Source organism: Pongo pygmaeus, chromosome 1 (assembly GCF_028885625.2).
Source record: "Pongo pygmaeus isolate AG05252 chromosome 1, NHGRI_mPonPyg2-v2.0_pri, whole genome shotgun sequence".
NCBI lineage: Eukaryota > Metazoa > Chordata > Mammalia > Primates > Hominidae > Pongo > Pongo pygmaeus.
The window spans coordinates 60537938-60565023 of record NC_072373.2 but is presented as its reverse complement, the minus strand read 5'-3'; positions in this window follow the sequence as shown (position 1 = coordinate 60565023).

The following is a 27086-nucleotide window of genomic DNA, read 5'->3' as shown; positions in this document are numbered from 1 at the left end:
AGTGCTGTTGGATTTTGTCAAAGGCCTTTTCTGCAGTTGAAAATATGTCAAGATTAAATGTACAATTCATAAATATAATTGCTAGGATACTTATAGAAATATATCTGCCAATGTCTTATGATTGGGGAGGAAAAGAAGAGTGATGGAGAAATAGACTAGTATTTAGCGTTGATATAAATATGTGATTTAAAGATATCTTAATCAGGCTTCAAATCTCTAAATTTGATTGAAAGCTGCCTTATGTAGGCTGTGTGTGTGTGTGTGTGTGTGTGTGTGTGTATATATACACACACACACACATATGAAGATACATGTATGTATGTTTACATTTATTTAATTGTACTCCTGAACAATGTTTCTCATGATTGATTTTCTTCTTTCTCTTTACTTTCCTTCTTTTCATGCATTACTTTGTTGCAATAAGTGTAGCCAGTATGGTCCAGAATAATGAATCCTGTACTCTGTTGCTAAAGAGTGTCTCTTGAAGAATTGAGATTATATTAGAATTCGTTCATGAGCTCTCCCCTTGAAAAAGCAGGTTAGATTTGAAATTTGTAATATCCTTTTCACTAGCAGACACTGTTGGTTGTTTGAAATTATGTATAGTAGTCCCAAGCATTATTATCTCTAGATGAAAAAATGGAATTAATATTGTTTACCTAGAATGTTAATGGCATTACAGATGTCCTTGATTGTATGTATTTTTAAAAGATTATTACTTTCTACATTTGAAAAGGAATTTTTATCTCCTCATATAGATGGAATAAAAGGACCACATTTACTCTCCTGCTTGAAACAACAAAAGACAAGGCAATTACATGAAATAACTGTTTTCAAGACACTAGACATCAGGCAGCAAGGACAATGATCCCTAAGGGACACACAAAAAATAAAATAAGCTCTATGATTTCTCTATTTACTCCCTTGAGAGAGATTCTAAGTTGTGGCACTGGTAGGGTGAACCTAGGTGTAATGCAAAGACATTCTGTGTTGAGATTCAGCTAAGAGAAGCAGGGGATCAAGACTGTTGACCTTTCTGGACAAATTATCAGAGAACAGAGAGCTGCATAGAGAGAGAGAACTCCAGAGGTCTCCTGAGGTCCTCCCTTAAGTATTCAGAATATGGATTGACACAGATGAAAATGACAACAGCAATGATTGATTTCACAAATTATGAGACCAGATAAAGAAAGTACCTCTGAAATGATTAGAGAGAAGGGTGTCTGGCACTTACATATAGCTGAGTACATTGTCTGCTTCCACCAGCCAGATGTAAAAGCCTCGTAATTTATAGAGCACTTAGTAGGGTACTCAGAAAGGTCTTGCTTTAGTGGTGCAAAATAATAACATGCAGACTAAATCCTTCTCTGGAGAAGGATTGAAAAAATGAAAAGCCATGCTACAAATTAGGAAAAATACATTTAAGTCACGTATCTGATAATGGACTTGTGTTCAGAATATATAAACTACTCCCAAAACTCAGTCATAGAGAAACAGTTTACCAAAAAATGAGCAAAATATTTGAACTGATACTTCACTAAAGAAGATATATGTATAGCCAGTAAATACATAAAAATACTCAACATTATCTTTTACTAAGGAATCACGAATTGAAACCAGTAAGAAATATGACTGTAAATCTTTTAAGCTAAAATTGAAATACTAACAATGATAAGTCCTGGAGAGGACTGCCTAGTTCATAATTTTATTTGACCTCATAGACTTTTGAGAGACTTGCATTCCCTTATAAGTGTATTTTCTACTTGCAACCTCCCTTGAAAATATTATTCTGAGGTGAAGTTCAACCGGAATGCCCTATGGTTTTTCCTAAATCCAGTTATATTAACTCTCTATGTTTCTAGAAACTCACCAATATGATGCACTAATAACTTTGCAGAATTGTGAGGATTTTTATCTATTTATATGAGCTTGTTAATATTGCAAGAGTAAATTTGGAGCAGAAACATAAAGATTATAGAGCAGAATGCCAGATTGATCTTGAAGGCCATGTTCATATTTCCCTATGTATTTAAAGATACTTTTGCAATTATATGTTTTAAATGACAGTATTGGCTTAAAATATTTATTTACAAAATTTATAATTAAAAGTATTTGCCTTAATATAGCAACATAATTTTAGACAATAATATATGCTGATATCATTGTAAGATATTTTCTACACTCATGTGTCATGGATAATACTACCATTAATCTTGACCTTTCTTATATCCTAAGAACTAGGGAATGGTATGCATGGAGATAATGGCAAGAATAATATGTCACTTATTAAAATTCCAGATTTTGGCTTCAATTTACTAGCTATTTCACATATTAATGACCAATTTCTGGAATCTGCAATAAGATCTAGTAAAGTTGTCATAAAATTATAACCCTAAGGGTTGAAATTGAACTACAAATTACTTTTGCTTCACTAGCAGTATTTTTAAAACTGAATTTAAATTTGGTAGGGGACATTCATCTCAGACAGAATACACCTCTACACCCCTGGTTTAAGATAGACCTTCTCAAGGATGGGATGATTTCCTCATATGGGAGTTAATGCCAGTATCATATTGTTGTATCAGCTACATGGAGCCCTAAAAGAGCATATGCTTCTAAAAGACCTTGGAATATCAGACTCGAGAAAAAGAAAACCCAAATAAGAAAATGTTTCTTTAAAAAAATATATTCTATCTTTTTCTTTAATACCCTGTAAGAAGACTGAAACTTAGCTAAATATGCCAACTCATCTCTTGATAGATTTATTCAATTATTGTATTTTTGCATTGTGTTATTTAACTCTGTATTTTGAGATAATTATGGATTTATAAGCACTTGTAAGAAATAATACACACATGCCTCATGCCCTTCACCCAGTTCCTTCCAATAGTAATCTTTTGCCCCTATTGTCTTATGAAGCAACTCTTGGCACAGGTATTTGAGTGCTCCCATCTTCTTTGTCTAGCATCTTCTCTGCTCATCAACTTTTCTGTTCATCATCTTTTCTGCTTCAACTGGGTCCATCTCAGTCTTTGTAACTTTTCTTAGGGTTTCACAGATATTGCTTCTTTGCCAAGGCTCTTATGGCTTTGATGAGATACCTTGATGTGTAATGCTGCCTGTGTAGAAACAGCTGCTTACCTGGAGAATGCTGCATTTTCTTACCAAGTTTAAAAACTATTAGTACCCTAAGTCTTAGAATATCTTTTCTTGGCTATAGCTATTAAAATACAACTAAAATCAGTATATCAAAGAGATATCTGCACTCTCATGTTCATTATAGTGTTATTCACAATAGCCAAAATGTAAAATCAACTTAAGTGATCCTCAACAAATAGGTAAAAAGAATGTGAGATATATACATGCATACATAAATACACACACACACACAGACAGACACACACACAATAGAATACTATTCAGCTTAAAGGAAAAGGAAATTTTGTAATTTGTGAAAACATAAAAACGTGGGTGAATCTGGAGGACCTTATTTAAGGAAAATTAAAAAAAAAACAGGCACAGAAAGATAAATACTAAATCATCTAACTTACATGTGGAATGTACTAATGTTGAACTCACCTAAAAAAAATAAAATGATGGTTACCAATGGCTGATGAGTCGGGGGATTAGGGACATGTTAGTCAAAAGACATACAATTTCAGTTTGACAACAGGAATACGTTAAAGAGGTATGCTGTACATTATGGTGACTACAGATAAAAGCAACATATTGTATTTTTGAAAATCTCTAAGAGAATAGGTTTTAAGTGTTCTCACTATAAAAAAAAAGTGTGATAATGCATATATTATTTAGCTCCATTTAGCCATTCCACAATTTACTCATATATCCAACATTACATTATACATCTCAAAAATATACAATTTTTACTTGTCAATTAAAATAAATCATAAGTAATATAGCTACAGAACTTAAAAGTTACATGGTCTAATATAAGCCTGTATGAATTATCAGCTCAGAATGCTCTTCTTATACACTAAACACCTGACTTGGCAATGCTAAAAGCCTGAACTCAAGTAAAGATTGGTTTACATCTGTAGACAAGTTGGATGTGTGTATCAGAACCTTAAAATTAAAGAGTTTTTGCCCAATTAACTATAAGTTACATGTCTAATTTTTTCTGCTTCTGTGCAATTTATGCTAGAATGTGCAGGAGATAATGTTCTTGTTTCCTGTATCAATACCTCCTCTCAAGAAAAGGAAGAAAGGACAGAGTTATGTACCCTGAGTTCACTAATCAGATAAAAGTTGTGGAGAGAAGCTGATAATATTATGCTAATGAAGGGTTATGAGTACCATCTCTTTCCACCAACATGTATTTCCTCTCATTGGTTATGTTTCCTTCTCTTGTTTTATGTTTCAGATGTTGTCCTTAATCTATTTGATGACATTTTGTTTATTAAAAGCTTATTTTTTTGCTGGTCCAATGGTTCCATTTCTTCTGCTTTAGACACAAATTAAACATTCTAATCAGGATGGCTGTGGCAGGGACTTCACTTCCCTACTCAGATAATTCATTCTCTTTTCTTGGTTTTGTTTTTGTTGTTTGATTACAATAATAAGACAGAATGTCTCAGAAAAGAGTTATGTCCAGCTAAAAATATAAACTTTACCTTCCCTCACATAATAGATGATACCAATAAAATATAAGAAAATTTTGGGGGAGTTTCAATGAAAGCTCCTTAAAGAGGCCTGACTCTTGAATCAACTGGTACGCTCCTTTTGCCCTTTGCTCTTTTTCTTCATGCCTAGAAAGTGGCTGTGATTGCTAGAGCTTCAACAACCAGCTTTTAAGCTTGAGGAGACTTTGAGTATACAGAGCACATGATATCTATGATAGAGTAGATAGATAAGATCCTGGATTTCTGATGGTATTATACAATTGTGTTGTACAAGCCCTAGACTGTCTCCTTAAACTTTGATGTAATGTGAGATAAAAAATCAGGCCTTAAGATCTTTAGTAGAGAACTCTGTTACTATGAGCCGAATGAAATTTATTTCTTATTTACTCCTCAAAAAATATAACAAGCAACAAAACTTAATTTCTCTACTGGCAATCCCAACTCATTAGCTTTCTGTTTTTTTCTCCTTATTATCAAACTTTATGCAAATAACAATGCTTTACTGGCCCTGTGCTGTTTCTGGTGGCAATATCTTAACCCATCATCCAGTACTTATATCTAACGATAAAAAACATGAGTAAAGGTTTATATATATGATTTAAAAAGGAAGTATTTTAGAGCATGAGAAAACAGAATATTATATTTCTAATGAAAAATGTCCAACAATACAGTAGAAATAAGATAAAATGTAAAACTTCCTCTCCTAATCTCATCTTACCTCAAGATTCTACTATAATGAGTTTGTTGTTATTTTTATCATTATTATCATCATTATATTTTTTCCTCTAGCAGAAGACTTCTGTTTGCCTTTTGTTGCCATATTTATCGATTTTGAGTACACTTTAAATAATTACCTGAAATTTTAATTAGTATATTAAGTTCTTCATCTTGGTCCAAGTTTTAATTATTAGGTATGGTCATTGAAAAACATACATTGAGCCTTTGAGACTCAATGGCTTCTGATTGACTCAATCATAAGTCTCCTAAAGTGTCTTCAAAATAACAGAGTATTATAGGGAGGTCAGCCTATTCAATGATAGTTGAGAGTGGGGATGGATGTGCTCAAGCACTATTGACTGAATCTTTAGCTTTATTATTTGCTTTGTAATTTATTTCCTGATAAAGCGAATATACGGTCATTCTATATTTATATTTCATTTTTATATTTTGGAGGAAAAATACTAATTCAGTAGAAGAATAAAGCTATGTGTATAAAACAGGAAGTTTCTTTTTAATGGAAAAGTATCCAAAAGTGAATGTGATCTTCTTGTCTTTTTTGGGACACTGGTAGCTCCTGATTGTATTATACTTCATATTACTTGTTATATCACGTACCTTATTATAACACCTAATGCTTTCTAATATGGTTGCTCTACCATATAGATTATTTTCGTGTCATAATTTAGGGAACTATGTTAGCTATGGAGCAGGGAAAGTTCTTAAGATAAAATAATATTCTCTAGACACCAGCTGACACCTTGAAAAACTGTTAATTCATGGTTCGTTTTCTTCTATGATACAATATGAATAGTAATTGACATTCTAGCTATGAAATGTGAGCTTGGTGTAAATAATTTTTTCTTGATATTATAAAAATTATATGAAGGAGAAAGTTGGAATTGAACACTAATTGATACATTATGATTTGTATTCTATAATTTCTGTTTTATAAAAATATCTGCCAAGAGACAGAAAAAACTAAAAGAAGACATTTTAAAGGCAGGTATTGTTTGCTAAAATTGATATTTTCTTTTAATATAACTAATATCATAACAGAAAGTATGGGCGCCATATATGAGAAAGGTATATTTCACTTTGAAAATTACAGCCTATGATTTAGGCGAGATTTTTAAGCTTGTAAATGTGGTTTAATAAATTACAATTTTAACGTTATAATTTTGTCCAATGAGCGACCCAATTTTAAAACATTTCTACTATGTGTCAATCTGAAAGATACTTTGAGGTATTATAGAAAAGAGCTACTACTGATTTTGATGGTGTGTATAAAAACTAAAATGCCATAAATGCTTACTCACATGAATAAGGTCAAATTATTTTTTTTTATTTTGCTACTGTGTCATTTGACTTATAGTATGGTTATAGATTTGAGTACTGACCTGAAATAAAGGAATAAGATAAAAGAGCTCTGAGAATTCAAGAATAATCTTTATAACAAGGCATACGAAACTGACAATGACATGCCCAGCTCTCTACCAACACTGAAGCAATCAATATGTTAGTTGAAATTAGTTCAGGGATCAGGAAAATCCCATAAATATATTACATTTTTCCCTTTGTCATTAGATTAGGGATGCTTAAAATTCATTTAAAATTGATTAAGCCTTTGGATTGAGCATTAAAGTTAGATATTAAATATAAATGCATTAAATCACTTTCATATAAAGATACTGGCTTTCAAAAGACATGGATTGCCATGAAGTTTTGGAAGGGACAATATGAAATACCTAACACTGTGTTACCTGAATAAATAATCTTTTAACATCTCCCAAAAGCTATCCTTGAAGTGCTTGTCATTATGTCTGTTACATTGCTTTAGAAATAAGTTTAAAATTAAAAGTAATATTTTTTAAAGGATATCATGCAAATTTATTATAATAAGTAGTGATAGAATGTTCACCTCATGAAATTAATAATTTCTTATCTTTTTAATCACCACATTATATATTCATCCCCTTGAATTCCAGCCCTGCCTCATGAAGAAGAAAGGGAGAGAGAGTAGAAAAGATAGGAAAGAAAGAAAGGAAGGAAGAAAGGAAGGAAGGAAGAAAGGAAAGAAGGAAGGGAAGGGAAGAAGGAAGTGGGGGAGGGAGAGAGGAAGAAGGAAGGAAGAAAGAAAAAGAAAGAAAGAAAGAACGAATGAGAAAGAAAGAAAAGAAAAAGAAAGACTTAGAGATGGACAGACAGAAGGAAGGAAGGAAGAATGGAAGGAAGGAAAGAAGGAAGGAGGGAGGAGAGAGGGAGAGAGAAAGAGAAAGAAAGGAAAGAAAGAAAGAGAGAAAGAGAGAAAGAAAGAAAGAGAAAGAAGGGAGGAAGGAAGGAAAGAAAGAGAAAGAAAGGAAAGAAAGAAAGAAAAAAGAAAAGAAAAGGGAAAAGAAACAAGGCCAGAAAAATAGAGAAAGAAAAGAAACAAGGGAAGTTTTCAGAACAATATTGCTAAAATAATTCATTTTCACTAAAGAAAAAATATTAAAACAAAATTTTAAACTTGTCATATTTATGAAACAAGTATAGTCAATTTTGTTTTGCCCACCGAAAATATATATTTAAACTCTGGTGACTTCTGCCAACTACATCTGTTGAATATTATGCCATATTAATGATCAGTCATCTATTTCTTCAATCTGGGAATGATATTCCTGGAAAGAAATTTAGATATACTGAAACCATTTTTTTGATGTAAATATGAAGAAAACAAAACATATAAGTAATAAAATCGTTCCCCATGTATGCATAGGCAAGTAGTTATGGAATCAGTGACCTCAAAAATTCCAGTTCATTGCTTGCTTGTTGTTATTATGGCTGCTGTTTGATTTGTCTTATTTCTCCACCAAAAGCTGATATTGCTTCTCTTAAAAATTTATGACCTGTAATCCCAGCACTTTGGGAGGCCGAGGCAGGTGGATCACGAGGTCAGGAGATCGAGACCATCCTGGCTAACATGGTGAAACCCCATCTCTACTAAAAATACAAAAAATTAGCCGGGCGTGGTGGCAGGCTCCTGTAGTCCCAGCTACTCAGGAGGCTGAGGCAGGAGAATGGCGTGAACCTGGGCGGTGGAGCTTGCAGTGAGCTAAGATCTCGCCACTGCACTCCAGCCTGGGCGACAGTGCGAGATTCCGTCTCAAAAAAAAACAACTCAAAAAAAAAATTCTGAGTAATATGTCTTGATAGGAAATTCATTATTTTAGATTTTCTATATCATTAAATAATTATCTTTAAATGAATGAATAGCCATTATGCATACTTTTCATTTTCTGTTAGAATGTTTTACTTTGTGAGGAATAATAGAAATAATAGAAGTAACAGTAATAATAATATAAGCTACTTTATAATTATCACTTAACTAAACAGCATACTGTGGTGTATTCTACAGTCATTCTACACAATTATAAATTGCACTGGAATAATATTTTTTTATTGATATTGTCTTGATAGCAATTTGGAAGATGAAATTTTATTTTTAATACTATCAAATAGTCTTCTTTTAAATAAACATAAATGCCAGTCTAAGTTGAATTATTTTCCTGCATGTACCTTGCTCTTGAAACAAAAAAAATTTTTAAAAGACCAAATATATTGCATACTTTAAGAAAAGTTCTTACTGTATAGTTTAAAATATTATAATATTCATTTTGTGTTAAAACAGTACTTTTTAGCTACAAAGGTAATAAGATATAATAAAAATTTAGAGCAAAAAAAGGAACAAAATGCTGATAAACTTCATCGATAATCCTATCATTTAAATGAATAAGTGTCATTTGGTATTTTTTCCAAAATCGGAATAAATGTAGAATTTTTAACAAATTGTGTTTAAGTTATTTATTTGAACATATACATTCTTTTTAGAGGCTCCTCAAAAAACCCCTATTGAGTAAATTTCATACAGGTCTACTCTATTATTTAATAGCTGGTAACTTTCAACAAATAACATTTTTTTACATATTTTTACAGGAACAAACTTGAGCACATTGTTTTCTTATTTTGAAGTCCTGGATCTTTAATTGCTGAGTAAAAATATATTAATATACAATTTTCAAATATATTGACAAATTTCCCTGCCAAAAAAGAGTTGAATCAATTGACACTGTTAGTACTAATTAGCAAATTAATATCCATTATGTTTTCTCTTCAACAATGCTGATATTTTTGATATTTTATTTTATTTTGCTAGACAAAAACATAGCATTAATTTGCTAGTCTGTAATTAACAAAAAGATTGAGTAATTTTTCACATACCTATAGGGCATAGTTTTCCCTTGGGTGTGGTGGGTGTTTACTTATTTTAGTCAAAGAATTAATCCTGTATATAATGACAAACTAAACAAGCTGTTAATATCATGTTCAAAATAATAATTATATATTTAATGTTGTTAAACATTAGAGAAATAAATCAGAGTTAACACAAATATTGAGAATGATTATATAAGGTAAATACATAATTTTAAGAAATGAGTATTGCTTTTTTAAGCTAAATGCTCATTAATTTAAAGTCATAATTATCAATATTAGATTATATAATTATTTTAAGATTGCATGATAAATATGCTTTACAAAATTTTTGATATAATAGCATTACAAACTATAATGTATGGCTGAGTCAATTCTACTCATGCATGGAATTTGAAAAAAATGTCTTATTACAGAATTTGTGTACTGAGAAGCTGAATTAAAAATATCTCCGTGCCATAGAATATGATTCAGAAATTAAAAAGTATTAAACCATACTAAGTGAAAAGGGTCACATGCAAAGATTATGTATTGCATGATTATATTGTATAAACTACCTAGAAGATACAAATTTTTGCATACAGAAAACATCAATTGTTGCCCTGGGACTAGGCTGGGAGTGGAGACAGATTGCAAAAAGTATGATGGAAAGTCTTTAGGTGATAGCAATGTTTAAAATTTGAACTGTCGTGATGACTACACAACTCTATAAAGTTACTAAAATTGAGATTTTTTTTTTTCAAAATGGGTGACTAGGGATATTGGATACCAGTTCTCCCTAGAAAGAAGATCAAACTTACTGGTAAATGAACATGTTCCAATGGGATAACTGAGGGAAGAGAGCCAGGACCTTTTGGAGTGCCCATGAGAAGAAGCTGGGGTGCAGAAAAAGGAACAAGCAGCAGTCTGGCAAAGATTGACGCTGAAGAACTTCTCTCTTCCCTTCACTCCTGTGACAATCTGCTGACCACCAAATGGCTGGGAAGCCCCCGCCCTAGTGACCAAGTGCAATGTATGTCATGGTGATTTGGGAACTCTCCAGAACAGAGCCATGTGGCCAGCTTGAGCAGGCATGCTCACACTCCCTTCAGACCTGCACTGAAATGGCAGGCACTATACTGGTTGTGCTTCCATGATGGGCTACTGCTTTGCCTAGGGAGTCTCAGCCCTTGAGTTATAAAGCCGCCAGATACACTGCAAACACACCCCACACCTGTTCACACTTTGGCATGCACAAGGGACCAACAGGTTCTTGGGGACTTGCGGGGTCCCTGGAGATCTACACTTGGCATGGGCTGTCTCTAAAGGAGAGGGAAGCACAGCCCACCAAAACCTACTTGGGACAAAACAAACAAACAACAAAAACAAACAAACAAAAGTGTGTGGTGCCAATTGCTGAAGGGGGCAGCAGTAATGACTGGGAACAGAGGTGGAGAAGAGTCATCTCTCACGCCCAGGTCATCCACTGTTCCAGATGTGTCAGTTGTTCTTCCCCGTGGGGGCCAAAGTGTGTGCACTTGCAGAAAGCATTTTTTTGTGCTTTGAGGCAGCTCCACTTCTGTTGAAAATGAACCTTGGACTTTCATAAAGTCTGGGGTCGAATTCCCTTCTCTACACAAAGCAGCAGTGTCCTGGTAATGGTGGACAGATAAGGCATGGAATTGTCTGCTCTCTAATGGGGAAAGAGACTCTTCTCCAAATACATTTCATAGAAAACTGCCAGAGGGGCATATCTGTGGTCCACAGCTACAACATGGCCAGGAATCAATGAAAAAAGTCTTATCAGAACAAAAGGTCATGAGCCCTGTGACAGGGATGTGAGAGGAAAGTGGGTTGTGTTCTGCCAGCTCAAGATGAGGAGCTGGGGCAACCCCCACCCCAATCCCTTACCCTGAGACCTCAGCACACCTTGACACAATCTCTTCCCATCACCCTCCCATCAGAGTGGATGCTTTCACACATCACCAGCCTACCGGAGGGCAAGCTGGCCCTTACTCTTAAATGACACCCATTAGACTGCAGCCTGAAATGCACCAGCAAATAAAAAATTTGCTCCAAGAAAGGCTTATTGCTAGTCCATGAAATAAGCTTTCTGAGACCACTGGACTCTCAGCCCCATAAGCCATAGGATGTTAGCTCATACCTGCAATACATTGCTACAAGTAGGATCTGAGTAAGCCACCACCCAGAAGCTATCCACAACCAAGGAACCCATATAGTGACTTGGCCCCTGAAAGTACCTAGAAATGAAGCCAAATGATTTTACATAACATGTGTAACAGTCTTACCCTCATGGGAATAAATAATTGAAAATTTTAAAAGTACTACCCAAACAATAAAAAAGAAGTGACGGCTCCCTCAGGTGAGAAGGAGTCAGCACAAGAACTACAGGAGTAAAAAAGCCAGAGTGTCTTATGCTCCCAAAGTATCATAGTAACTCTCTAACAGTGGATCCTAACTAAACTCAGGAGTATAAAATGACTGATAAAGAAATCAAAATATGGATTCCAAGGAAACAATGAAATCAGAAAGTTGAAGTCTAAAACATACACAGATAAAAACAAATCAGGATATGGAAGATGAGATATCTATATTAAGAAAAAACTAAAAAGAACTTCTGGTGTTGAAAATTAAAGGAATTTTAAAACACAAATGGAATATGAAACAATAGACTAGGCCAAGCAGAAGAAATAATTTTAGAGTTAGAAGACTGGTCTTTCAAAATAGCCCAGTCTGAAAAAAAAATTAAGAAAAATGTATTTTTTAAAGAAGCAAAGTCTTCAAGAATATGGGATTATTTAAAGCAACCAAACCTATGACTTGTTGGCATTCCTGAGCAATAAGAAGAAAAAGTAAACAAGGTGAAAAACATATTTGAGGGAATAATCCAGAAAATTTTCTCTTATCTTACTATAGGGGTTGATAACCAGATATAAGAAACACAGAGAATACATGTGAGATACTATACAAGATTACCATCTCCTAGGTATATAGTCATTAGACTATCGAAGGTTAATGCAGAAAAATAAAATCTGAAAAACTGCTAGAGAAAAGAGCAAAAGTAACTATAAATGAAATCTCATCAGATGAACTGCAGACTTCTTAGCAGAAAACTTACAACCTGGAAAAGATTGGGGGCTTATTTTTAGCCTTCTTAAAAAAAATGTCTAGGATTTTGTACACTGCAAAATGAAACTTCATAAATGAGAAATGAATTATTTTCCAGACAAGCAAACACTAAGGGAATTTATCACCACAAGGTTAACTCTGCAATAAATGTTCAAAGGATTTCTAAACATGGAAATAAAAGAACAGTACTTGTTACTATCAAAGCACATGAAAATAAAAAGTCCACATATTCTATAAAGCAATTACACAATTGGGACTAAAAGCAATTAGCTAACGACACAGTGAAAGGAACACAACCTCACATAGCAATATTAATATTGAATGTAAATGGCCTAAATGTTTGACTTAAAAACTGGAGTCTTTATCCTATTTGAAATACTCCAGAAACAGAAAATCCAGTATGCCATGTTCTCAGTTATAAATTGGAGGTAAAAAATGGAAAGACATGAGACAAAATGATGGAAACAATAGGCACGGGGACTCAGTGGTGGATGGAAGGGAAGGGAGAAATAGTTGAAAAACTACCTCTTGAGTATTATGTTCACTATTTGGGTGATGGTCTCACTAGAAGCCTAAACCCAGCATTACTTAATATACCTACATAACAAACCTGCACATGTACCCTCAGAATGTTCTAAAAAATACTAAAATTATAACTCGGCGTGGTGTCTCATGCATATAATCCCAGCACTTTGAGAGGCCGAGGCGGGCAGATCACTTGAGGTCAGGATTTCCAGACCAGCCTGGCCAACATGGAGAAACTCCGTCTCTACTAAAAATACAAAAATTAGCCAGGTGTGGTGGTACATGCTTGTAATCACAGCTACTCAGAAGGCTGAGGCAGGAGAATCACTTGAACCCAGGAGGTGGAGGTTGCAGTGAGCCGAGGTCATGCACGACACACCAGTATGGGTGACAGAGCGAGACTTTGTCTTAAAAGCAAGCAAACAAACAAACAAAAAAACCACAAAAACTAAAATTATTGAATTGTACAATTTTCGTAAATCATCTTTGATCCAAATATAATAAAAATATAAAAATTAGAAAAAAGAAAAATCATTTAATTGAAAATTTTGGAAACACAAACACCTTAATTTCTCACCAAATAAAATTTGAAAATACATTACATGAGTGCATCAAAAATAAACTTGGAAAAAAAAGAGCTCAATATGCAGAAAAAATAAAGGTAGCAACATCTGGGAAAAAAAAGAAATCATCAATAGTTTCTTACAATTTGGAATTTGGAAGGAAAAATAGAAGCAATACACAACTTAGGAGAAAAGATGGCTAGAGACTGCTGTATTTGTTGAAGATGAAGAATCTTTTCCATTTGTACAAACTTTAGGCACTGAGTATAAAATTTCTTCTAGAAAATACATTATGAAAACATTTTTCTGAATTATATTTCTTTGTATACAAATAAGCTATTGATATTAATAAATGAGCCATTAGAATGTGAGACTGAGTTAAATTGTAGCTTTTCACTGTAGTGATTACAAATCAAAGCTGCACTTAAGACCAAATGATTATTTTGGCATTAAAAAGTCAGACTTTGGGGATTTTGATTAATAAAATGGTAAATGATATTATAATGATATAAATAGAAATAATGTAAAGTAAATAAGGTACAAATAAACAAGGGAAACATTTATTTAGCATGTGATACACCATAAAATGGAAATAAAGATGAATGGAACATATTAAGGATTTTAAAAGTAAACTCATTCTTCTAGAGTACATTAAATTTCAGTTAGGTGCAAAGGTCAATAGATATGGATAGTCTTGAGGTAAATTATACTAAAAAACTGCACATCCTTATGCAAGCAAGTGGACCTCAAACCTTCATCCTACATAAAATTACCTTGAGAGTAGTCAGATATCTATTTATAAAGGCCAAAAAATAATTTTTTTTAATCTAAAATGTAGGAGAAAACCTTTGAATGGTGGGGTTTTCTAGACACCTTCTAGGGGAGATAACATGTGCTAACTAAAAAAAAATGCAATGAATTGTACATCATCAAAATTTACAGCTTCAGTATGCTTAAAAGCATTACTAAGGAAATGCAAAAATACCTACCAGACTGGCAGAAAATATTTGCACAACAAAGTCAGATAAAGCAGATAAAGGTTGTGTATGTAAAATACATAAAGAATATAAATACACCCCAATTAAAAATGAGCAAAATAACTGAACAGTCATTTTACAAAAGAACTATGAATAGTATATTATTTATGTAAAAGATGATCAATATCATTAGTTATTATGCAAATGTAAATTAAAACCATAACTAAATATCGTTACTCACCTATTGCAATTGCTAAAATAAGAAAGACGTCGTAGCAACTGGTACTGAGGATGTTGAACTGGAGATCTTATGCATTCTTATTTTTGTATAAATTTGAGTACAAGGTGCAAGTACAATTTTGTTATGTGGATATAGTGCACAGTGGTAAAGTCTGGACTTTCAGTGTATCTCTCACCTGAATAATGTACATTGTACCCATTAAGTGATTTCTCATCGTGCACCCCAGTCCCACTCCCTCCATTCTGAGTTTTCAGTGTCTATCAATCCACACTGTATTTCCATGCATACATATTATTTAGTTCCCACTTATAAGTGAAAACATGCAGTATTTGTCTTTGTTTCTGAATTGCTTCTCTTAAGAAAAGGCCTCCAATTAGCCGGATGTGGTGGTGCATGCCAGTAATCCAGGCTACTCAGGAGGCTGAGGTAGGAGAATCGCTTGAACCCGGGAGGTGGAGGTTGCAGTGAGCTGAGATTGAGTCAGATTGAGTGAGACTCCATCTCAAAAAACAAACAAACAAACAAAAAACCCTCCAATTCTATCCATGTTGCTACAAAAGGCATGATTGCATTTTTTTATGGCTGACTAGTATCTTATATTCTAATAGGCATGCAAAATGCCTCAATTTCTTTGGAAATTAGTTTGGTGTTTGTATAATTTAAAATAATGTTACTCTATAATTCATCAGTTCCCATATTTTGAAAAGATAAATGAAAACATATGTCAAAAAATGCCTTATATGCAAATGATCATAGTAGCTTTATTCAAAATATTGTCCATCAGTTAGAAAACAGAGTGAAATGGTCATAAAATGGAATACTATTCAAAAATGAAAAAAATATTCATAGGAAACCACAAAAATCAATCTCTAAAGCATGGTGGTAAATGAATGCAGCCAGATACAAAAGGCTGTATAGTGAATGATCCTGTTTAAATGACATTGTAGTAAAAAACATAAGTCCAGGGAATCTGGAAGTGGGAGGAGACGGTTGATGGAAAAGTACAAAAAATAACTTTTAGAGGTAATAGAAATTTTTATATATTTTGATTTTGTTGTGGTTACACTACCATATAAAATTATAAAGCTCATGAAACTATATTATTTTAGCAATATTGCAACATGTATGTAAAGAGATATATACTCAAGATTGTGATTGTCAAAGCACCGTTGTGTTGAGCTGCTGTTTGCTGGCTCTGTGATTTGTAAATACCTGATTTTTGTCTTCATTTATAACAGGAAATCTCAGGTAAGAAAATAATTCTTTAACACCAAAATTTTCACTTGACGAAACATATTAGCAAAAAATAAGGTGTTCTATAATAATAATTGAATTTTTATACTATAGCCTGAGTATATGACAATGATCAAATTTAATGTAACTTGTGGATGCAAATGTATACATAGCTATTAAAATATAGTGTTAATTTACAGCTATTTATGAAATTTTAAAAAGTTCAAATTAATTTTCAGATATATTAGTTATTACATTATAACTAGATTCTGCTTCTATGCAGTCAGCTGATATGCTTGCATATGTCTCATACTGGAGTGGCTGCAACTTCTTTTCATATAAATGTTCAAAGTTTGTATTTTAAAACCAAGTTTTATTAATGTTTTAAACAAACTTCTAGCAACTTCAATAAATTATTCTAAATGATACCCAGCTATTTACCCTAAGAAGGAAAAATGTGCTTATTTATTTGCACGCAGCTTCATATCTAAGCCATATTTCTCTCTTTGAGGGACCCTATGGTCTGACACAGGGTGCAGTATCTCATGTGAGGTAGTCTTAACTGGAAACTCAGGCATGTGTATAACTACTAAGGTCTTTAGTACTTTCAAAAATAAATTTCAGATTTTTATAACTACCTGAGTTTTATTAATCATTGTATGTCCATTTATTGACAAATGTTTATAGACATTTGAGCACAACAGAAACTTGAACATTATTACAAATTTGAAATTCTGAGTTGTTTTTCTAAATATACTATGTGTTTATATATATCTATTGTATAAAAATTTGTTTTCCTAGATCACTTCATAGTTAGTTTATTTAAATTAGCTCCTCAAAGAGGTTTTTTTTTTTTTTTGTATTTCTAAGGAGCTTATAACTCAAGAAAAACTTCACTGTTTATGGAGTAGATTAACAAATGATTTTTAAAGCAATGCATCTGTATATATGTAAACTAATTTCTATATTCATTCCCATAACTCCACATGTATTTGAAATATTATTAAATGTTTAGATGTTTATCAATCATTGCCTTTCAGTCACTTTCATATGCCTTCTTTTTTTTAACCATTTCCCCAGGACCTCCCCCTTTAGCCTTCCAGGTCAATTTAGCAACAGGGATTGTTACTGCTAGCCTGGAGAAAAGGAGAAGGTGGAAACACATGTACTCATCATTCTATTTCATTCCTATACCTGGCCTAGTCCAGTAGTGGTTACTGCTCCTCCGTGATGCCAACTCCCCATAAGATAATTTCTCCTTCCATAAACCCAGTGGATTGTATATTCCATGAGGTATAAAATATATTGTGGATCTGTATTCCTAGATCAGCTTATAGTCTCTCCACACAATTCTAGTGTGGTGAGTAGCATCATGTTGTTGCTAATGTCTGAGTTGCCTCAACATTCTGTCTCTCTAACTTTGCATCTCTTTCATAACCAGTGTAGTAAGTTCCCCGCATTGTTATTTGTCATTAAAATACACCAAGAGGATCCAGTGAATATTCCAGAAAGAAGATCCTCATCATCAGTTGCTGGAATGACTTTTAGCAGACGGAATAATATATTATTTTGGGGGAGCTTTATTGGAAGAATCAATGGCTTTACTAGAATCACGTCATCAGAGGATTATCAAGCAGCACTGAAAGGCTTGTAATATTGGATGTACCTAATGGTTCTAATATTATTTTGCTCAAATATTGAGTAAGACTTGGAATAAATATAAAGTTATTAAAACTAAATATGTATTCAAAACATAAAACTTTTTATTTGCCCTAGTATTATTTTGTATGCGCTTACCTACTGTAATGTGTTGAATGGTGGCCTTCCAAAAGAGATATGTACTGCGAACTTGTGAATGTGACCTTGCTCGGAAAAAGGATCTTTGCAGATGTAGTTAGGGGACTTGAGATGAACTGATCCTAAATTAAAGTCAGCCCTAAGTCCAGTGATGTATGTATTTAAAGGAAGAGAACACACAAGGGAAGGTCATATGAAAATAAAGGGAGAAATTGGAGTTATGATGCCACACATCAAAGAATGCCAGGAGCCACCAGAAGCTGGAAGAGTAAGGAAATTATTCCCTAGACCTTGGAAGAAGTACATCTGTCTGTCCAGGGCACTGATTGTTTCAAAGCAAATAAATGATAATTTCTAGCATGAGGCTTCTGCAAATTAGTAAGTGAAATTCATTTCATTTAGCTGTAGCATAGTCTTTCTGGAGTCCATCCTTGTGCTGCCTTACATTTGACCTGGCATGCGTTTCCTCCTCTCCACTCTCTAGACACACAGGTAGAGTGAAGTGTGGCAGCTCCCTATGCCTGCACCCTAACTAGGCAATTTGTCTTGGCCAGTCTTCTTTTCTCTGTGATTCCCTTGCCACCCAACCATCAACACTGGATTCTTTCTTTCTTTCCTTCTTTTCTTTCTTTCTCTTTCTTTCTTTCTTTCTCTTTTTCTTTCCTTCTTTCCTTTTTTCTTTTCTTTCTCTTTCTTTCTCTCTTTCTTTCTTTCTCTTCTTTCTTTCTTTCTTTCTTTCTTTCTTTCTTTCTTTCTTTCTTTCTTTCTTTCTTTCTTTCTTTCTTTCTTTCTTTCTTTTCCCTCCCTCCATCTCTCCTTCCTTCCTTCCTTTCTTTCCTTCTTTCCCTCTTTCTTTTCTTTTCTTTTCTTTTCTTTTTTTGATAGGGATTCTTGCTCTGTTGCCCAGGCTGGAGTGCAATGGTGCAATCTCGGTTCACTGCAACCTCCGCCTCCCTGGTTCAAGCTATTCTCGTGCCTCAGCCTCCCAAGTAGTTGGGATTACAGGTGCACGCCACCACGCCCAGCTATTTTTTGTATTTTTAGTAGAGACAGGGTTTCACCATGTTGGACAGGCTGGTCTGGAACTCCTGACCTCAAGTGATATGCCCGTCTCGGCCTCCCAAAGTGCTGGGATTAAAGGTGTAAGCCACCGTGCCTGGCCCACACTAGATTATTTCAAAACAAATCCCAGAGATAAGATCATTTCTTCTGTAAATATTTCAGTATGTATCCCTAAAACGTGGCTACACCTTGATTTACAAATTCTAGCCTCCAGAACTGGGAATAAATTTCTGTTGTTTTAACCTACAAAGTTTCTGGTAGTTTGTTAAGCCCTAAGAAACTAATACCGCTGATCCGCTGGAACAAAAAAGGTGAACAATTATTTAATTTTCCTTTTGAGAATTTATAGTTATTGGTGGAATGTACAATGAGTGTGAGATTTTATTTATTTATTTATTTTACTTTATTTGTTTATTTTTTGAGACGGAGTTTCACTCTTGTTGCTCAGGCTGGAGTGCAATGGTGCGGTGTTTTCTGACTGCAACCTCCGCCTCCAGAGTTCAAGCAATTCTTCTGCCTCAGCCTTCCGAGTAGTACAAGCATGCGCCACCATACCCAGCTAATTTTTGTATTTTTAGTATACACAGGGTTTCACCATGTTGGTGAGGCTGGCCTCGAACTCCCGACCTCAGATGATCTGCCCACCTTGGCCTCTCAAAGTGCTGAGACTACAGGCATGAGTCACCGTGCCCTGCTGGGTGTAAGATTTTAAACTGATACTAGAACTATGTCTTTTAACTTGTGGAGAGAAATCAACATATATTATTGGGAAGTTATGTAGGGACTGATGTGTAATTATTCTTTCTCACTACTCCTCTAGAACCATTATTCCTTGAGACGTGAAGGAGGAAAGAATCTCAACAGAGTAATGACATGCCAAGAGAGGAGCTGTGTACTGTTCCATATGGTACACATCCTTTCAATGATACAGTTAGACAACATCAGGAGCATTTGGCTTCATTCTACTTCATACTGATCTCCATTAAATGTGCATTCCTTCCTCTTCTAAAAAAAATGTTACTAATTCACTTTAGTGATTTTAAAATGTGGCAGATACTTTAACCAAGCTAGACAGCCATGTAAGGATTCTCTGTGTAACTAAACCTGAAACAAACCATATTCAAGATCTTTCATCACTAAGAGTTTCAATTTCAGTTCATGTAACAGAATCTGATGGACAGCAGACATTTTCTTCTTGAACAGTTAAGACCATGAATGGTTCTTCACTCATCTCTTGCACAAGATTTTCTAGTGATAATCAACAGGATTGTGAAACCAATGTGCATGGGAGCTGTGGATTTGAATGATGTTAAGTAGATTTAAAAACAGAGAGCCTGGATAATGTTGATGCTTTGTAATAATTGTGTAAGTAGAGATATAGCACTGTATCAATTAGTTAAATGAATTTAATGTAATTGTTTTAGATCTGTTGCTAAAGAAGTGTAGAAAATAGGATACCAGAATCTTTAACATGTTAACCTTAGCTAATGCTGATATTTCTAATTGAAAGGGATGAAACTTCTGGCTCACTGCCATATTGATAATTAGCAGTGTGTTCTTTTTGCTCCCCATCACACTGTTTATGAATTTTCCTTAGAGATAACATATATTATGATAACCTTTTATGAAAATGTACAGTATGCTGTGAGACACTTTAGGGCATGAATAATTTCTTATTCATCTCAGTATCTGTAGTAGCCAGTACAAATCTGATACAGAGTAGGATTAAATAAACCTGTGCTTTATGAATGAATGCTAGTGGAAAAAAAATACACAGAAGTAATAAGAAGGGAAGTATCCTTTTCAGAGAATATAATGAAGTCTGCTTTTCATATTGTAATATTAAGTATTTGTTGAAGATATAATATTTATATAAGTTTATATTAAAGAATAATAAATAGTTGACTGAGGCATGGAGAAAGGAAGAACTTTCATATTCTCATCATTTAGGTTGTGTGGTTTTAAATGCATTAGTAGATACGACTGCCTTATTGTTTAATTTACAATTTTGTGTCATTTCTAGTTTTTTCTTGGCTATATCTATCAGTTTTTGTGTTAGTTGTGTCAAAAGCTAACTTAATATACCATAGTAACTTGTAATTTCATTTAATTTACACACATATACACATATTTGAAATCATATTCTAGGTTTATGAAGTTCGTATTTGTATATCTTCTTGGTAATTTTTCTTATACAGTATTTTACTTTTCTTATTAATGTGTTTTTGCCTGAAATTCATTAATTTTTATTAACTTTTGCTTAACCAGTTTTAATTGGTAAATATTTTACATAATTTTCCTTCATTTTTCTTTGATTTTCAATGTGCCTTTGTTTTTGGTGCTTAATAGCAGTATGGAAATCAAGTTTTATTTTGCTAATTTTGTGCTTTTTATTACCATGCTTTTAAGTTTTTTCTGAAAAAATGTTAGGGTAGATAGATTGATAGATCGAACTTTTTAATCAGCCTTTTGATGTTTTTTTAAAATTGATATACAGTAAATTTTACCATATATCATAATTACAACAAGATGTGAAAATTTCAAATAAGAATAAATCAACCCCTCTGTATCAAGGAAATAGAATGGTACTAGTAACGCCACACACTGTCTTTCTTATATGCATCACCTTCCATCCCCTGAAAGCTATTCTGAACTTTTTTTTATTTAAAAAAATTATTGTCTTTAAAATGTTACTACATATATAAGTATACCTTAAAATATGTTTGCATATACTTATTTGGACAATGGACAATGTCAAAATATCAGAGTTTTTTTTTTTTTCTCTGTGGTTTAGTCTCTTATTCAACTATGTCTTTTGAAACTCATCTAAGTTTGTTAATAATTCGTTTATATGACTTTATTGTTTTTATTATATTATATCACCATGGCTTATTTATCACATCTACTTTTGATGGCCATTTAGATACTTTTCAGTTTTTGCTATTACAAACAAGGTTGCTCACATATTTAGATGCACATATGTGAAAGATTCTCTAAGGCGGTGGTTCTCCATTGGGGATAATTGTGCTCCCCCTAAAAGAAGATATTTGGCAAGATATGTAAATGTTTTAGGGTTGTTACAACTTGGGTTAGGGATTAATATTGGCATCTAAGCTGGTACAAATCACTAGAAATGTTGGTAAGCATCCTAGTATGCATAGGATGGCTGCTCCCTCAAAAAGAAAGAATCACCAATCCCTAAATGCCAATAATATTGTTACAGAAACATCATCATTCTGGGTTTAAAATCAATAGTAGAATTACTATGCATATCAAATGTACTAAGTAAGACTAAAATGTTTTCCAATTTAATTTCCCATCAGCAGTGTGTGAGAGTTCCAGTTACTCTATGTCCTTGCCAACCTTGGGTATCATCAGAATTTGACAATGAGGTGGATGTTCCAGGGTATTACATTTTCCATTAAACTTGTATTTTACTGGTAATAAATGATGTGGAACATCTTTTCTTATGTATTTTGGCTATTTGAATTACTTCGATAAATTTTCTCTTCATTTATCTTATCTTCTCTTTCATTAAAACCTCATTTTTTTTTTTTTACTAATTAATCCTTAGATGTATTTTATGTACTATGGAAGCTGCTACTTTTGAGATATATGTACGTAGATTCTGCATCTAATTTTGTAGCTTTTGTTTGTACACTTGCACTTTCTTTTGAAGAACATATGTTTTTTATTTTAATTTAATTTACATATATTTTCTTTAATATTTGAAATTTCTATGTTTTGCAAAATTTACCTCGCCTTAAAAGTGACAAAGTTATTTCCCTTTATTATCTTTTAAGCAAATAGCCTTTCAATTTACATTTAGGTATTTAATGCCTCTAGAAGTGATAACTGGGATTGGTGTATTGTTGGATTTTTTTAAACCATACAATCTTCATGCAAAATGGAAAGCTTAAATATGACTGCATGTATCTACAATATAGTTATTCTAGTACAGGATGATAATGTTGGTATTTAAAACATGACAGCTGTGATTGACAAAATTAGAAATGTTCCAGAGGATTTTAGAGAGTAGATGTAAATGGTTGTAGAAGCTTTTTGAATGTAAGAGTTCGGTAGAATAAGCTGTTAAAGATGACATTTAGAAGTCTGAATGGCGATTCCTCAGGGATCTAGAACTAGAAATACCATTTGACCCAGCCATCTCATTACTGGGTATATACCCAAAGGATTATAAATCATGCTGCTATAAAGACACATGCACACATATGTTTATTGCGGCACTATTCACAATATCAAAGACTTGGAACCAACCTAAATGTCCAACAACGATAGACTGGATTAAGAAAACGTGGCACATATACACCATGGAATACCATGCAGCCATAAAAAATGATGAGTTCATGTCCTTTGTAGGGACATGGATGAAACTGGAAACCATCATTCTCAGCAAACTATCGCAAGGACAAAAAACCAAACACCGCATGTTCTCACTCATAGGTGGGAATTGAACAATGAGAACACATGGACACAGGAAGGGGAACATCACACACCGGGGACTGTTGTGGGGTGGAGGAAGAGGGGAGGGATAGCATTAGGAGATATACCTAATGCTAAATGACGAGTTAATGGGTGCAGCACGCCAACATGGCACATGTATGCATATGTAACAAACCTGCACGTTGTGCACATGTACCTCAAAACTTAAAGTATAATAATAATAAAATTTAAAAAATAATAAAAAAATAAAAATTATCTGAAACACAATAAAAATTTCCTAATGCTGGCATATGTCAAAAAAAAAAAAAAAAGAAGTCTGAATGGAGTTGCTCGGGTGATCAGAGTATCTTTAAATGAGACAGAATAGGGAAAGAAGAACAGCTTTCATGGAGTCCTGAACACATAGAGTTTAAATGTGGGTGATCATAGTTTGGAATACTGAGAAAAATAACTGGGTAGATATCGAGATAATCAAGTTGTTTTTCTGATAGATGATGACAACTCAATCCTTCCAGTCAGCAAAATTGTGGTAATTATCTCTTCCTTTTAGGTCATACAACCAATCTGCTACACACATTTCTTTGCGTTTTCCTTCAAAGTATATTTAGAATCTCAGCATATTTAATGAATTTTACTACTAGCATCTGGACTTCAAACATTATGATCTTTCTCCGAGATGCTACAATAGCTCCCTGCCCATTCTTCCTGCTTCTACCTACCCCTCCCGTCTTGTCTATTTTTAATATAAAAGTGGTTGATCTTTTTAAAAACAGCAGTTAGATTAATATAAAACTTCTTATATAAAACTACCATGATACTCCAACTTACTCATAATTAAAGCCAAAATCCTTATAATTGCCTCTAAGTTCTTACAGTTCTCCCTAACTCCTGCCATTGTATCTTGACCTCGTGTCCTATTAATTTCCCCTAATTTCTGTCTCCAATCTAATCACACTGGCTCCCGTAGCTATCTGCTCTAACACTAGTATTTCTGACATATTGCATAAGTTAAAAATATATATTAGGTTTACTATTGTCTGCCTCTTGCTACTAATAATATGCTTTATGGGTTGGAGATATTTTACTAACTTTCTGCTAGACTAAAATGTATTCCGGGAACCTACAAGGATAACTGTGATATAAAAGTTGCTCAATAAATAGTTCTCAGTAAATTAATGTTTATTATATACAAGATTATTCACTGCATTTAATAATGCAGGAAAAAGTTTAGAAATCACTCTTCAAAAAAAGTGTTAAGTTTAATAATATGTCTCTGTTTTTTCTTGAAGATGCTGACTATATGCTGTAATTTTGAACAATCTAAAAACTTCTGTGGCTTAAAACTATGATGGTTTGATTTTTTTTTCACACTGCATATCCAAGTAGGATTATAAATGAGAGGTTGTCGTGTACCTCAAGTTATCATTCCCCCCTCTGGACCTCAGCTGTTGATGCTTCCACTATCTGGGGCATCACCATTGTAGAGGGAAAATTAATATGAATTCTTACCAAGCTGCCTAAAGAACTTTCTGAATGAAAGTGACATTTTACTAGCCAAAAAAATCAATAAATAAAAAGAGGGGAAGAGAAACATTCTTACCATGTAACTAGAAGCATATTATTATAGATGAAATACAAGTTAATGTTATTTTATTGAGTTTGACTTCCTTTTACCATTTGCTTTTGCTGTTGTTAAGCTTGAGTTTAGATGAAAATACTAAACAGCTGCTAAAAATAAATTATGTACAACCACGCCTTACTTACATTAAAGGCTTATATGCCAACAATAGTTGCTGGACACAAATTGTCTAAATCTATATGAAAAAAAGACATAGGTTTTTTTTTAACATCAAAATGTTTGCAAAGTTTAAAATTTAAAATATAAAATAATTAACAATGAAACAAATATCAATGTTTTAAGTTGCATTCAAGTGAAATTTTGCTGTGTATCCAGAGCATACGAAAATAAAATAGCTCATGACTATAAATTAATACTATATAATGCATAAGTATACCACCAAATCTTGAAAAACATTTATATTTAATCATTAAAAAAATAACATTTTATTTAGTATGTGTATATATAGAGGGAAATACATGATTTGAAATAGTGCTTAGATTTCAAAGCATATATTAACACACATTCTAAAAAAAATGAATCATTTGTCCTTGTTATTAATAGTTACCTTGAACTACTCATTGGAAAAACATTTGATTCGAATATTAATGTTCTAATATTTTTATCACTCAAATTCAGGTCAAATAATTGTTGAGTAAGAATATTTTTTCATATGGAAAAATTTCCAAATTCAAAAAAACCTTGACTTTTTAAAAAATTTCGCAATGTAGCTGCAAGGATAAATGAATTATAAGTGTCCTTGAGTCATGTCTATTGTTCTTCCTCCTTGGCTGTTACTTGCTAGCCGAAAATCAGCATGAGAAATGACTATAGAGACAGCTGGCCAGTAAAAGAGATGATGGGCTCCAGCTGTGCTGGCAGGAAAGGGAATTAAAATATAGTAAATGAGAATCTACTCATTCCTGTTTCAAAATATTTTAAAACTAATGTTATTATGATCTATTCCTATATGCATAATACTCACATATTCAGTATGTCAAACAATTCAGACTACTCAAAATAGAGCATGTGCACATACAAAAAGAAGTTACTCGTAAACTTTACCGAAACCATGATAATAATTGTATTTGAAGCCCATTAATTTCAAAATATAACAATGCTAGGAAAATAGAATCTGTAAACTGTCTAATGTGAGAAACTATCAAGAGGAAACCTGTATTATTGTACTGAACAAAGGAACTAATATAATTTCTACCTTCAAAAAAAATAGATGACTGAATGTTCATAACCTCTCTTTATAATAGTCAACTGGGAGAGTCTTTATTGTTGGTGCTTTCTGCCATGTTGAAGGCATGATTTCTCATTTTCTAAAATGATTCCCCTGGCTCAGTTGATGCTACCATCTCCTGATTCTTCCATCTGCTTCTCACTTTTTCTACTGTTTTCTCTCATAGGACTATCCATTTACCTCTACACACAGGATGCTATTTCTGAGCATTCTCTTTTATTTTTGGATTTTGAATGGCTGTTTTTGTGAGGGTGACTCTCAATACCCCTCTCCAATTAGTGGTTTTTGTTTAAATCTTTATACTAAATTAATTTATTGCTTAGCATCAGCGGTTTCTTTTTTTTTTTTTTTTTGTAGAATTGGCATCAGCAGTTTGTTGTTAAGCTTGTCATTCTTAATTTTCTTAATCCCTACACATATTAAATCTATAATAATGGCACTAAGTGTTGTTTCCTTTGACAATTACAAGATATATAATTATTTGTTAGAGGCACATACTAGGTTTTTGAATAATTAATACAAATGCATTAATAAACTATATCCACGTTTTTTAACCCATTATATACACACTATAGATAACACACACACACACCCCCCTTTACCTCTGCCTAAATATTTCA